The 15,301-nt window shown below is 38.4% G+C and overlaps 1 protein-coding gene across 2 annotated transcripts in view; it reads right to left on the bottom strand.

Annotated features, from left to right (window-relative positions):
- The window catches only part of IQGAP2 (IQ motif containing GTPase activating protein 2), a 295,945-nt gene that overhangs the window by 192,940 nt on the left and 87,704 nt on the right, over positions 1-15,301 (bottom strand). The window contains exon 1 of one of the 2 annotated variants that reach the window (XM_059916597.1): positions 640-660. The exons of the other annotated variant lie outside the window; for it this stretch is intronic. The gene's annotated coding sequence lies outside the window, so the exon portion shown is untranslated. Of the gene's footprint in view, positions 1-639; positions 661-15,301 lie in introns of those variants that run through there. 2 annotated transcript variants of the gene reach the window in all.

Below are 15,301 nucleotides of genomic sequence, written 5' to 3'. Positions count from 1 at the left end.
ATTAGAAACTCCCCTATGTATTATACTTGCAGCAAGCTACAGTTTCACCTCTCATTCAGCTGTGCCTGGTCTATTCGACATCTGCAGACAAAAGTGTATGCTTTTTAGAAAGATGTGCAAATTCTCTATTTCAACACAGGTAGCAAAAATTTGATATGGCAAGATCTCTAATGAACAGAGCATAGAGTATGGTTCAAATAATCTCTTCCTTTGAAAATTAATACTGAAAGGAAATTCATGAGTTTGCTAATTACATTTCCTCTCCTTTTTATATCAGGGTATTACAGTTCTCAGACAGGCATTCAACTTATAATGGGAATGGATGGTGGTACAAGAAAAAAAGGCATCATTTCTTTAGTTGGAAGTAAATAGAAACAGTAAAAACATAAAATCTCAAGGCCAGAAAGGGACTTAAAAGATCACTTGCTCCCCAAACTCCTGTTTCCTGACCAAAGACTCAAATAAGTTAAACGACTTATCCAAGGCCAGTTTATTGACGTCTAAGGCACATAGGAACACAGATTTCCTTGGTTAATGACTGCTCTTTCCACTCTACCCTACTATCGATGCTCTATCAAGGCACATAGTAGTCAACCTTTCAGGCAATGATAAACATTTTAGAATGAATCACAGGTTTACCTTGCAAATTCCTTTGAATACTGCTGAATTCTTCTCCCTATATCCAAACTAAGTTTGCTTCCAACCTACAAAATTTAGCATAACATTCTTCGACGAAGTCAAAGAAACAAATTCAAACATCATATACTTCCTACAGGCAAGAGCACCTGAGACCGAATCTTAAGGTATTAAGTTGTTAAATTTCTAGGGCTCTATCCCAACCTGGGTTGATAAAAGGAGAGAGCAAAATGCAACAGGACGCAGCCTTCTTTCTCCCCTCCGTGTCTGTGAGAGACGAAGCTAAGTGGAGGAGTTCCTGTTCCCATTAATAACCCAAGATGCCTGAGAACAAATCCATGTCATCACATGGGAGAACGATTTCATTGTAAACATGTAAGATCTTAGGGAGATTCAGTAGGCTGCATTTTTTTAAATTATCAATTCTTTTTAGTGACTCAGACAGATAAACCAGAGGAATGGTTTTCAAAGCGGTCTCCAAACCAGCAGGCTTCGCAACTCCTAGAACTTGTTAGAAATGTTAAATTCTCTGGCCCATCCCAGAGCAGAATCAGAAACTCTGGGGGTGGGACACAACAATCTGTATTTTAATAAGCTCTCCAGGTGATTCTGAAGCAATGTTTGAGAAAAACTGAACTAGAACATTCCTAATGCTCCATTGACTTGTGTTGATGGACTGACAACCCTGGCACACAGACGTGCATATCATGGTCTCTAGTTCTTAATGCTCTCTCTAAAGGGGCCCTGAAACTTGTACAAAGCATCAAGCTTATCCAAGTTAGATCACTTTCTGGCAACTATCTATGGCAGACTCTGCCTAAAAATGAGTCATTTTCCAAAAGTATGGAGGAGTTTTATGAAGACAGAATTTATGACTCAGTTTTCTATTGTTTAAGTGGACAACTAGTCCTAACCATTACAAATTAGATTTTGCCTGCTTTTCCCCAAAAATAGAAACTGTAACTTTAAATGAAGAGGAGAGAAACAGAAAACAGTGACACAAGAACACTGCTCTGCTGTAACTTATGAGAAGCAGGCTTGATCCATGTGAATGGTACACGCAGTCTCTGCCCTGGCAAGGGGGACATTCTATCATGAAGGGCCCAGGTCCAGCACTAAATAAGATGGAAATCTGGAATAACGATTGAGTTTCCTGGTGTTCCTACTGCAGCAAAGGAAAATCAAACTAAAAAAAAAAATTTTTTTTATTAGTAAGAAAGATAAAAAATGCCTTAAAAAAAAGCCATCAGGGCTTCCCTGGTGGCACAGTGGTTGAGGGTCCTCCTGCCAATGCAGGGGACATGGGTTCGAGCCCTGGTCTGGGAGGATCCCACATGCCGCGGAGCGGCTGGGCCCGTGCACCACAACTACTGAGCCCGCGCACCCTAGAGCCCGTGCTCCGCAATAAGGGAGGCCACCGCAATGAGACGCCTGCACACCACGGCCAGGGGTGGCCCCCGCTCGCCACAACTAGAGAGGGCCCTTGCGCAGCAACGAAGACCCAATGCAGCTAAAAATAAATAAATTAAATAAATAAATTAAAAAAAAAAAAAGCCATCAGAATCAATGAATGCTTCTACTTTAAAAATAGGTACGAACTGCAAAACACTGATGAAAGAACCCAAAGATGACCTAGATAAATGGAGAGAGACCTATCATGTTCATAGACTGGAAGACTTAATATAGTTAAGATGTCAATTCTCAAATTGATCTATAGATCTAACACAATCCCAATCAAAATTCCAGAATTTTTTTGAGGTATAGACAAGTCAATAATAAACTTTATATGGAAAGGCAAAGGGGTTCAAATAGCTAAAACAATTTTGGAAGAAAAAAAAAAAGCAAGCTAGGGGACTCAGACTACCCAATGTCAAGACTTACTGTAGTATTGGCAAAAGGAGAGACACACAGATCAATGGAACTGAGTATAGTCCAGAATATAAGCATGCAAATGTGATCAACTGAGTTTTGACAAACATACAAAGGCAATTCAATGGGTAAAGAGTAGCCTTTTCAACAAATGATGCTGGAACAATTGGAAATCCATAAGAAAACAGATGAGCTTCAACCTGTACTTTATATCTTATGCAAAAATTAACTCAAAATGTATCACAGACCTAAATGTAAAACATCGAAGTATAAAACTATTAGGGAAAAAAACACAGAGAGAATCTTTGTGACCTTGGGTTAAGCAAAGAGTTTTTAGGGGGCTTCCCTGGTGGCGCAGTGGTTAAGAATCTGCCTGCCAATGCAGGGGACATGGGTTCGAGCCCTGGTCCGGGAAGATCCCACATGCCGCGGAGCAACTAAGCCCGTGCGCCACAACTACTGAGCCTGTGCTCTAGAGCCCGTGAGCCACAACTACTGAGCCCACATGCCACAACTACTGAGGCCTGCATGCCTAGAGCCCGTGCTCTGAAACAAGAGAAGCCACCGCAATGAGAAGCCCACGCACCGCAATGAAGAGCTGCCCCCGCTCGCCACAACTAGAGAAAGCCTGTGCGCAGCAACAAAGACCCAACACAGCCAAAAATAATAAATAAATAAAATACATAAATTTTTAAAAAAAGAGTTTTTAGGTAGGACATCAAAAAGACAAAACCATAAAATGAAAAAAAAAACTGATAAACTGGACTTCATCAAAATGAAAAACTTTTACTCTATGAATGACTCTGTTAAAGAGAGTGAAAAGATACGTTACCGACTCAAAAAATTTTGTTAATCATATATCCAACAAATGACTGGTATCAAAATGTATAAAGAAGTCACAAAACTCAACAAGAAGAAGCCTTATTTTTAATATGGGCAAAAGATTTGAGCAGACACTTCACCAAAGAGCACCTGATAAGATTAGGCATCCAGAAAATGCAGAACTGTTAACCACATCAATACACTACCACTCACCCATTAGAATGGCTAAAACAAAAGCACAACAAAACAACAAAAAACTGACAAGATCAAGTGCTGAGGAACATGGAGAATAACTAGAATTCTTATACACTGCTGGTGCGAAGGCAAAATGGGACAGCCACTCTGGAAAATTATTTGGCAGCTTCTTACAAAGTTAACCACAAGCTTTCCATATGACCCAGCAATCCCACTCCTAGATACTAATACTAGAGAAATAAAAACCTATGTTCACACAAAACTCTGTACATGAATGTTTATAGCAGCTCTATACATAATACCAACAACCAAAAATATCCCACGTGTTCTCCAAATTGTGGTACCTTCCTACCACGGAGTACTCCTCAGCAATAAAAAGGCATGAACTATCATTACACACAACAACATGAATGAATCTCAAATATAGTATGCCAATTAAAAGAAAGTAAACGCCAGTCTCCATAGGTTACTACTTAATGATTTCATTCATGTGGTATCCTGGAAAAAGCAAAACTATGAGTCAGTGGCTGTCAATGGTTAGGAGTAGGGGGAGGGTTTGATTCCAAAGAAGCAGCACAATGGAGACTTTTGGGGTAATGTAACTAATTGTTCTGTATCCTTATTGTGGTGGTGGTTACACGAACATATACAATTGTTAAAACTTATAGAACTTTACACCAAAAAAGTGAATTTTAATATATGTAAATTTAAGATATAATAAATGGGTTTCTTGGGATAGTAGACTCATCTTATGTCCTCTGGTATGTGAGTAGATCCTAGTTTTAAAATATTAAATTTCTAACAGGAATTTCCTGCTTCACAAAGTTTTAAACGTGTAAACCAAGAAGTTGAAATTCAATCATTTTAATCTACTAAAATTAACACTGGACCCAAATGTCATTTTGGTTAACTAAATTCAAAGGTAAAATTTAAAAACTCTCCCAAAGAACTTTCATTATTCTCCTAAAAACTGAGAATCAGATGGAAATATTCTAAGTGAATCTTTTCTGTGGTTCCCCCAACTCCATCAATAGTTTCTGATAGGTAGCTGACAAATTCAAGATGGCCAAATAACCTCTGTCCAATGACTACTAAGCATTAGCAGGCAAAATCACCCTGTGTGAATGTATGTCCAAGTCGAAATGCCAAACTCTATTTATATCATTGCTTCCACTTGTGCAGCACTACCATTTTAGTGAGTTCCTACTATAAACTAGAAACTTTAGATAGGTTTCCAATTTAACCCTTACAACAGCTCACTTTCCAGATGAGGGACAATTCTGCGATCACACAATTTAGTAAACGATAGATCTAACTTCTGGTTATTGCAACCCAACTCGCTTCCCCAATCCTCAACGCCTCCAGTGAAGTAAAAAGAAATGAAAACCTCTGCTTTAAGTTGTCCTCCTTATAACCGAGTAAATCCAAGTAAACTGATTACTGTTGTTTGCAAGTTTTATCTTGTATCAAATAATTATGAAATGAAGAGTTGGGACTTCCCTGGTGGCACAGTGGTTAAGAATCCGCCTGCCAATGCAAGGGACACGGGTTCGGACCCTGCTCTGGGAAGATCCCACATGCCGCGGAGCAACTAAGCCTGTGAGCCACAACTACTGAGCCCACGTGCCACAACTACTGAAGCCTGCGTGCCTAGAGCCCGTGCTCCACAACAAGAGAAGCCACCGCAATGAGAAGCCCACGCACCACAATGAAGAGTAGCCCCCGCTCTCCTCAACCAGAGAAAGCCCGCGTGCAGCAACCAAGACCCAACACAGCCAAAAATAAATAAATAAATAAAATTAAAAAAAAAAAAAGAGAAATGAAGAGTTGACTCCAGTTAGAGGGAACTAAATTTGGGGCAACAGTGAGCAAGTTCAAAAGGAATATGTGAGTGTGTACCCACCTCCCTGAAATCACATCTTATGGATGACACATATCTGTGGATGCTTCCAGCGATATATAAAATAAAAATTACTCTGGAATAAAGGCATATGAGATCCCTAATGTATTTCCCATATCCTTCAAGCATTAACCTGCCTCAGGGGAAAAAACTTACTTTATCTTCCTTGGTAGATTAAACAGACCACTGAAATTATGACTGACCACCATTACTTGGTCTTTGGCTACCACTTTCTTGACCAGCTGTCTTATCAACTGTTCCCTCTCTCTTCAGCTGCTCAGGAATCCCACATTCACAGAAAAGGGAGCCACTATCTTGCCTTCTATATGTTTTTTTTTTTTTTTCTTTTAAAGAAAAAAAACAAGCATTTACAAATGGAAGCATCTTTACCTAATTTTAAAATACAGTGTTTTCTGGCACTGGAAACAAAATTTCAAGGTAAGACAGCAACTCTTCTTGGGAAAGCAACCAGGCAAACAAAAGTGACCACATAATTTTCTTCTCTATAGAGTACTACCACTTGCAAAGTAAGTCCATTTGAAAATGTTCTAAGATCTAATTCACAGATGTCAAACACTCACTTAACATCTTCTATGGCTATTTTCTGCTCTGTTTTAAAGCACTAAGAATGCTTTGGACAACTTTCCATCTCACATATGTCCTCCCTTCCCCTAATAACCGTTTCTACAATTAATGTTTCTATCATCCTAGAGAATTAAGAAATAACTTTTAATTCAACTATAATCCAATATAGACCTGAAATTTGAAGGGAGACAAATATCTTAAGTTACTTTTTTGTCAAAGTTATGATTTTTGTAAGTCAAACAAATACAAAAGCTTAAAAAGTATGTAGCACCTGAAACCCTAACAACCTAACCCTATCTTTCCTCAAAACAATAAAACATATATTAAGACAATCTAATATTTTAGTAACTTTTTGGGCAGCCAAATTGCATTACTGATTTATATTAACAGTCAACTAAAATCTTAAGCCCATTTCCTACTTACTATTATTAAACGGTATCTCTTTTTGAAACGATTACCCCCTCTTGTTCCTCAATGAGAACACTTCTATCTCTAAATCCAATTCTTGTTCTGACTTTCTTGCTGATATCTCTCTTGACCTTTATTTTTAAAAAAAGAAAACAAAACAAGACAAAAAAAGGCTCTATTTTTCTAAAAGCACAGCACATTCACTCTTTGGAGTCCTGCCATCTAACATCTGGACAGCTCTCAAGTTGAAATTCAGCTTGCTGAAATGTGTTTTGCTTAAACAACTCTGAAAGCAAATAACAAACAAGTCTGGTCCTATAAATGCCTACTTCTTTATCTCCTCACCTCTGCCCTCAAGCTATATTCTTCAAGCTGAACTCTTAAATGTTGAGGCAATAACTGAGCTACTAAGTCTTTCTAGCTCACACGACCTTTTGCTTGGGATAAAGAAAAAGACCTAGGAGATATAGACTATTCATTTTCACTCAGTTGAAAATCTCTTACTGGACTTAAGCCATAAAAGGTAAAAAAAACTTTTTTTAATTTTAGAAGAGTTACTTGGCAAATAGTCACAAGATTCCTCAATTCTCAAAGAATGCAAACAGTTATCAAAGTATTGTTTAAATATCATTTTCAATCTTCTAATAGGAAAGATAGCAAAGGCACTCATTTATTATAGAACAAGAATTTCTTTTGGAAAGGCATGTGGGTAGATTTTTGATTGGTTCAAAATGTACTGGTTAAAAATCATTAATGCCAATTGAAGCTCTTCATTTAAGACACAGTACGGCAGCCAAAGAAGTGGCTATAAACCCCAAATAAGTGTGTCAGTGATCTAACACACTTAATACATACAACACTCTCATGTCAGAAACATCTCCGCTGTTTCACTGTGTATCACACTGCCTGTCAAATGGGCAATGGGTTTCTCTTTCATTTCACCTAAGAGCGGGGCTCTGGATAAAGAGACTGGGAACACAGATACACTGAATTCAGCTGAATGCATTCTTCCAGGGCCTACTACATTCAGAGCACTACAGTGACCCACAAACAATGGTGGAAGCAAAACATCGTCTTTACCATCAAATAATGTGGTCCATTTGGGTGGGGAGAGAGGCAAGTACAACACAATGTTTAGTACCAGACCATTAGAACAAATGTCAACAAAACGTTATAAACAACGTGCTGATAGAGATCACTGTTGATTTCAAAAAACGAACAATGGCTTCTAACAAGATTTCATGGCGTACAGGCCACCTGATGCAGATGATGGGGAAACTGAAGTGGGAGAGGGGCACAGAAAAAGGTTTGCGGCTAGGGAAGGGATACAGTCAGGGCTACGTTTCAGGAAGATTCATCTGATGGCAGCACGTAGGGCAGGCTGAGAGTGGGTAGACCAAATGTAAGCAGCTAGCAGACTGGCAGTTGGACAAAGAGAAAGTATATATGGAAAAGCTCATCCTCAGAGCTAGCAAAAAGATCAGGGGCAGGTGAGGGACAGTGGAACTTTAAATATGACTGATTGTTTAGGACTTAGGTCAGTCATTTTAAAAATGAAGAAAATCCTGAAACTGGAGGGAAAGGCTTGAGGATTAGCTTAAAAAAAAATAAGAAGAAGACTATTTTGGGGAGTGGTTTTAGGTTTACAGAAAAATTAAGGGAACAGTACAGAGATTTCCCACCCCACTTCCTAGTTTCCCCTATTATTAACATTTTGCCTTACAGTGTCACGTTTATTACATTTGATAAGCCAACACTGTGACACTGTTATTAACTAAAGTCAATAGTTTACACTAGGGTTCACTCTTGGTGTTGTACATTTTATGGGTTTTGATAAATGCTTAATGACATATATCCTCTACTAACAGTATCATGCAGAATAGTTTCACTGCCCTAAAGATCCTCCTTCCCTCCCCCGAGCCCCTGGCAACACTGATCTCACTGTCTCCATAGTTTTGCCTTTTCCAGAATGCCGTCTAGCTGGAATATGCAGCCTTTTCAGGCTTAGCTTTTTTCGACACCAACCGGTTCAACAGCTTCCACTAACTTCCACTGTGCAGATAATCCTTCTGTGGCTTATTTGAAAGATGGAAAGTAAGTGAACTTGAGTATCACAAATCTATTTTATAAGGATTCCTAGAATTCCCACATTACACATACCCACCAATTTAAGTGTTTTAATATGCTAGATTTTACCTTGTTCCAGACTATCATCCTTATTAAGAGTGATGCTTTGATTGCAGACAGACCCGGGCAACAGAGCTTTCCCTTTCTGCTCTGACCTTGAGCAAGCTAATCTCTGGTAACTCAGGGGTTCTTAAAAATATATTTTGGGAACCATACCATGTTCCTCAAAAGACTGCCAAAAGGACTGAGATAATATATCTAAAATATTTAACACAGTGCCTGACACAGAGGAAGCACTCAATAAACAGTAACTATTAATTGTTTCATGATCTCTGTAAATTTTCTACCAATGAAGGAGTATCAGAACTAGCCAAGGCTATGAGAGTTCAAAGGTAACATTTTATAACACTCATATACATAGTAAATAGCTATTAAAAGCAAAACACTGCAATCATTAGGAAAAACATTTTTTAATGAAAATTATGATTTATAGATTCTTGGTGAGTCTAAAAATCTGTGAATGACCATACCCTCAGTCCAGGTTATAACATCTGAGAAGCGCCTAAGTCTCACTGCAGTTCTAATGAGCTTTTTTCCTGCCTAATTCAACAGATGATATCACACACCTTAGAGTTTGGTTTCTTTAGAGACTGACACCAAGAAGCCCAAGTTATCTCTTAAAGGTCACCAATAAAGAAAGCAATTAAAAGATTTCGATTTCATGGAATGGAAGGTTAGCTTCTAGAGCAGAAAGGTTAGCATGTGTTTGCTCGGCAGGGAGGAGAGATGGGGAACCTGGAAGCCCCAGGGTTGCCTAGGGGTTTGTAAGTTTCTGTTTGATGATCTAAAAGCCTTGTACAAAGTGTGAGTTCCATACTTTGAACCCGTCTTAAGCTCTCTGTGTTGTGGATATCCCAGCAACTATCTCGGGATAGGATTCAAGACCCTTTGCTATAATGGCAAATTTTATCTATTGGCTAATGGTCAAGTTCCACTAAAATTTCTGTCTTCAAATAATTTGTCTTTCTAACTCTGACAGACAATGGGAATGAGAATTAGAAGAATGCATCCCCAAAGTACCCTAGAGATGATCTGAAATGTATTACGCTCTTGCCCTAAGCATTTCTATAAAAGAACCATATGCCAATCATCTCTATACATTCACTTAAGGCAGACACTTTATTACAGTTACCAACACTACATTGGGAAAAAATTTTTTATCAATGATTTCATTTAACATTCAATCAGGTAAAGATACATAATGAATAATTTAAGTCTCTTCAATGTAAAAATGGAGCTCTCTAAATACCGTTTCCCATAATTTTAAGATAGGAAAAATTGTTAGCAGCTCTTAATGGGGAGAAAGCTTATTATTTATTGTGCATTGAGTATCTACATGGGCAAAGCACTATAGATACAATTCTCACGTACTGTAGTATGAATTAGCCCATCTCTGCCCTGAGCATTCCCAAGTCTAAGTAGAAAGACAGTCAAGTAAGAACAAGGAATTTCAACACCAGGTGACAAGTACTACAATAGAGGTAGTCGATAAGGTGTAATTGTGTCTTGTTTTTCTCACTCAACCTTATAATCATACACATTTTCTGGTGTTATTATATAGTCCTTCTAAGCATCATTTGTAACATCTGCCTGGCTATTTTAAATATGGTCAACATTTGTATCATTTCTAAACCTTCACTATAATAAATGATACTAAGCCAGGCATGTGGCATTTATTCAATCTGAGATTGCTTTCTGTAAAAGAGTGTAAAGAGAGTTTAAAGAGAAACACTGGGACTTCCTTGGCGGTCCAGTGGTTAACTCTTTGACTTCCAAGGCAGGGGGTGCTGGTTCCATCCCTGGTCAGGGAGCTAAGGTCCCACATGCCACACGGCCAAAAAAACAGAACATAAAACAGAAGCAATAGTGTAACAAATTCAATAAAGACTTAAAAAAAAATGGTCCACATCAAAAAAAAAAAACAACTTAAAAAAAAAGAAACATTAAGGCATTTTACATATATTATATATATATTAAAATACACATGTGTATATATACACACGCAACTGAACTGTTTATCAGAAGAGTTCCCCACAACTGCAAGGGGATCAGGACACTTAAAGCAGAGGTGCAGGTGGGGGCTTTCTGTTTGTGTGTTTGTATTTTGTTTTATTAAATTAACAGGTACAAAAGGCATCTTACTGGTTTGATGCCATTTTGTAGATCTAAGCATGTTGGAAGCTTATTAATTTTCTGTGAACTGGCCTGTTCTTTGTCCATGTAACTATCAAGCTTTTAGTTTCTTTCCTGTGAATTTGTATGTATCCCACTTGATCTTTCTTCAGTTCTAGGACTTGGTCTGTAGCTTTTGGAGGAACTCTGAAGTCCACCCCGCATCGGCACAAAATGCAGTCTTCCCTTTCTTCAATCCCTGCCCTGTTTCCATCCTAATACAAACTGGTGCTAAGGGTACCCCTTCCCTTGTGTGCTTTGCCATTCTTCCTTCATTCCTTCTCCAGGTCAGTTTGGACCTTTGTGTGATTTCTCAAAAACCAGACACATCCAAGATTTATTTTGATAATATCTTACATGTATAATCGAACCTGTTTTTTCCTCCATTCTCCTCCCTACCTCTCTTTACCTCCTAATCATCCAATAATGGTTAAGACCCTTCCTCTAAAAAAGAAGAGCCTACCCCCTTCCCAAATCCTGTTCACAGGCAAACCCCACTGTTTGGTGATGCTTGTCAGTAGCAATGAAGAAAGGTCACTATTCATTCTGCATCTGACCTCCTCAAACAATGGTCTCTAAACTTTCCTGATCATATACTCTTACTAGTAAAAGTATCCTTAGTACATTTACTTACAAATTATATATGTACACTATAGCTTAGCAAAGTGATTTACAGCACAGCTCTGGCCCCTGGGTTTGACAGCCTACTGCTTCACAGCTGCTTTAGCAAGTAATTAAACATCTCTCCACCTGTTTCCATATCTGTAAAATGGAGATCATAAGGTTTTTATTAGGATTAACTAATATATGTAAAGAGCTCAGAACAGTGCCTGACACACAGAAAGAGCAACATAAGTGTTTCCTCTTGTCGCTGTATACTAATATTGTCTTCATTAAAAAAAAAAAAGAAAGAAATTTTAGAGCAGCACAGAAGGCACAGAGATTTCCTATATATATGCCCTGTGCCAACACGTGCAGTCTCCCCCAGTACAAACATTCCCCCACCAGAGTGGTACATTTGTTACAATCAATAACCTTACGTTGACACATCACTATCACCAAAAATCCACAGTTTACATTAGGGTTCATTCTAGGTATTGTACATTCTATGGGTCTGGATAAATGTATAATGACATGTACCCACCACTATAGTATCATATAAAGTATCTTCACCGCCCTAAAAATCCTCTGTGCTCCGTCTGTTCATCTCTCCTTACCTGCCCTAACCCCTGGCAATCACACTAATCTTTTTAGTGCCTCCAGAATTTTGCCTTCACCAGAATGTCATATAGTTGGAATCGTACAGTATGTAGCCTTTTCAGATTGGTTTCTTTCACTTAGTAATATGTAAGTTTTAAGTTTCTTCCATGTCTTTTTTTTTTTTTTCTTCCACGTCTTTTCATAGCTTGATAGCTAATTTCTTTTCAGCATTAAAAAATATTCCATTGTTTGGAAGTACTACACTTCATTTACACATTCCCCTACTGACATCTTGGTTGCTTCCAAGTCTTGGCAGTTATGAATAAAGCTCTGTAAATATCTGCGTCAAAGTTTTTGTGTAGACATAAGCTGTTAACTCCTTTTGATAAATATACCAAGGAGCGGAACAGCTGGATTGTATGGTAAATGTACGTTTAGTTTTGTAAGAAACTGCCAAACTGTCTTCTAAAGTGGCTGAACCATTTTGACTTCCCACCAGCAATGAATGAGAGTTCCTGTTGCTCCACATCCCTGCCAGCATTTGGTGTTGTTGGTGTTCTCGATTTGGGACCTTCTAATAGGTGTGTAGTGGTATCTCCTTGTTTTAATTTGTAATTCCCTGATGACATATAATGTGGAATATCTGTTCATATCTTTATTTGCTATCTATATATTTTCTTTGATGAGGTGTTTGTTAAGGTCTTTGGCCTGTTTATGGCATTTTTTCTTATTGCTGGGTCTAAAGAGTTCTTTATATATTTTGGATGACAGTCATTTATCAGGTATGTCTTTTGCAAACATTTTCCCCCAGTCTACGATTTGTATTCTCACTCTTTTGCCATTGTCTTTCGCAGAGTAGAAACTTTTAATTTTAATGAAGTCCAGCTTATCATTTTTTCCATGAATCATGCCTTTGGCGCTGTATCTAAAATGTCATCACCAAACCCAAGGTCATCTAGATTTTTTCCTGTTATTTTCTAGGGGTTTTATCATTTTACATATAAGTGTGATGCATTGGAGTTAATTTTTGTGAGGGGTGTAAGGTCTGTGTCTAGATTCATTTTTTGCATGTGGATGTTCAGTTGTCCCAGCATCATTTATAGAAAAGACCATGTTTGCTCCATTGTATTGCATTGCTCTTTTATCAGAGATCAGTTGACTATATTTATGGGGGTCTATTTCTGGGCTCTCTGTTCTGGTTCCATTGATTTATCCGTCTGTTCTTTCACCAATGCCACACTGTCTTGATTACTGTAGCTTTACAGTAAGTATGAAGTTGGGTAGTGCCAGTCCTCCAACTTTGTTCTCCTTCAATATTGTGTTATGGCTATTCTAGGTCTTTTGCTTCTCCGTATAAACTTTAGAATTTGGCTGACGATACCCACAAAATAACTTTCTTGGACTTGATTTGGATTGCACTGACTCTATGTAGATCACGTTGGGAAGAACTGACATCTTGACAATACTGAGTCTCCCTGTTCATGAACGTGCAATCTCTCTCCATTTATTTAGTTCTTTGATTTAGTTCATCAGAGTTTTGTAGTTTTCCTCGTATAGATCTTGGACATATTGTTAGATTTAGACCTAAGTATTTCATTTTAGGGGATGCTAATGTAAATGATACTGTGTTTTTAATTTCAAATTCCACTTGTTCATTGCTGGTATATAAGGAAAGCAATTGACTTTTGTATATTAACCTTGTATGCTACAGCCTTGCTATAATCATTTATCAGTTCTAAAATATTGTCTATGTTTTTGTCTAAAAAAATTTTAAGAAGCAATAAATTTTAAAGAGATGTTCTAACATTTTCTCTTCACTTTTCATTCTGGAGACCACTGTTTGTGTCTATTGTAGAATCCAGAGGTCTTAACTACTGGGTCAAATCCAAACAGGGCAGATAGATGTGTGCTTGATGGCCAATGTTTTTTCCACTAACTTCATGCTTGAGATAAATACCTGCCACTACTTTCTGGGGAAAGATAGTAGCAATTTTAAATCACTAAGTGCTAAATGCTTTCACATGTTGGGAACAAGAAATTTACCGGCAGTCAATTAGATGTACTTAGATAAGGGGTAAGGTGAAAAAGTGACTGAGAAAGAGGAAATAAACTAGTCCTTCCTCCTGCCCAAACACTAGGTCTCTTAGTTTATTTCCTTAGGGCCAAGAATGTATGAACACCTCAGAGGTGTCCAGGAACCTAAAAACCTGTAGCACTTTAGCAGATCACAGAAAACTTTGGATACTTCCTGACTTCACACTAGTTATCTGCCCACTCCTGCCTGGTTGCTGGTAGTATAAACAGACTGCAAGGCACTGAATGTGTCTATTCTTAAACTTCCCCGCCTAGTACATTGCTTGTGCTGTGCTCACTTCATGTTTAACTAAATAATAAGGATCTGCACATAGTCAAGACCACATTACATAACTAATGACAGGTCCTGGCAAAAGTGTGAGGGTTGCTGAACAGAGCAGCAAGGGTGAGGAAATGTTTACAAGAGATGGGAACAAAATTGGGCCCAGCACAGTGCTTGGAACGTAACAGGTGGTCCATAAATATTTCTTGAGTGACTACACAGGGTCTAAAAAGCTAAAAACTAAAATGGTACAGAGGAAAGAAATTGAAAGCACTTTGACCAAAAGTTACAAGTCCAGAGATCAGGAATAAACCAGTGTGACTCTGGAGGACGGACCACCTCAGGAAGCAATTGAAGATGAACTTGGAATGTCACTTAGAGGTCTGACAGCAAAATATGCTGATCCAATTCTACAGTTTCACAAGCTTATTATTTAAGAGGAATTTTTTTAAAAAGAAACTACCCTGGGAATTCCCTGGTGGTCCAGTGGTTAGGACTCGATGCTTTCACTGCAGGTGCCCAGGTTCAATCCCTGGTCAGGGAACTAAGATCCCACAAGCTGCGCAGCACCGCCAAAACAAAAACAAAAACAAAAACAAAAACAAAAAACAAAAAACTACCCTAAGGAAATCAGCACATCTCTTCAACCCACTCCCCTCAGTTTCCCTATGAGAAAAAGCCCTGCTACGTTGTCCTTTTATCATCACAAATCTGTTATTAATAAAATCTAACAGCAGCACCTACCATTTCCTCCTCAAGAAAGCCAGTGATGGGAGCACAGAGAGCTTGTACTTGGGTGACCCCCCACCGTGCCTTGCTTCCAGAGAGGCCTTGGCAAGCTCCTTAAGCTATCTGAGCACTGTTTCGAGGACAAAATGAGATGATGTATGTAAATTGTTTGGCACAGTGGCGGGCATTCATTCATTCCCTAACCGAGTACTACTTGTCTAGTGCTTACCTTTAGCCAGGCC

Source organism: Balaenoptera ricei, chromosome 3, assembly GCF_028023285.1.
Source record: "Balaenoptera ricei isolate mBalRic1 chromosome 3, mBalRic1.hap2, whole genome shotgun sequence".
In the NCBI taxonomy this organism is placed as follows: domain Eukaryota; kingdom Metazoa; phylum Chordata; class Mammalia; order Artiodactyla; family Balaenopteridae; genus Balaenoptera; species Balaenoptera ricei.
The sequence above is the reverse complement of the archived record's forward strand: the minus strand, read 5'-3'. Positions and strand labels throughout refer to the sequence as shown.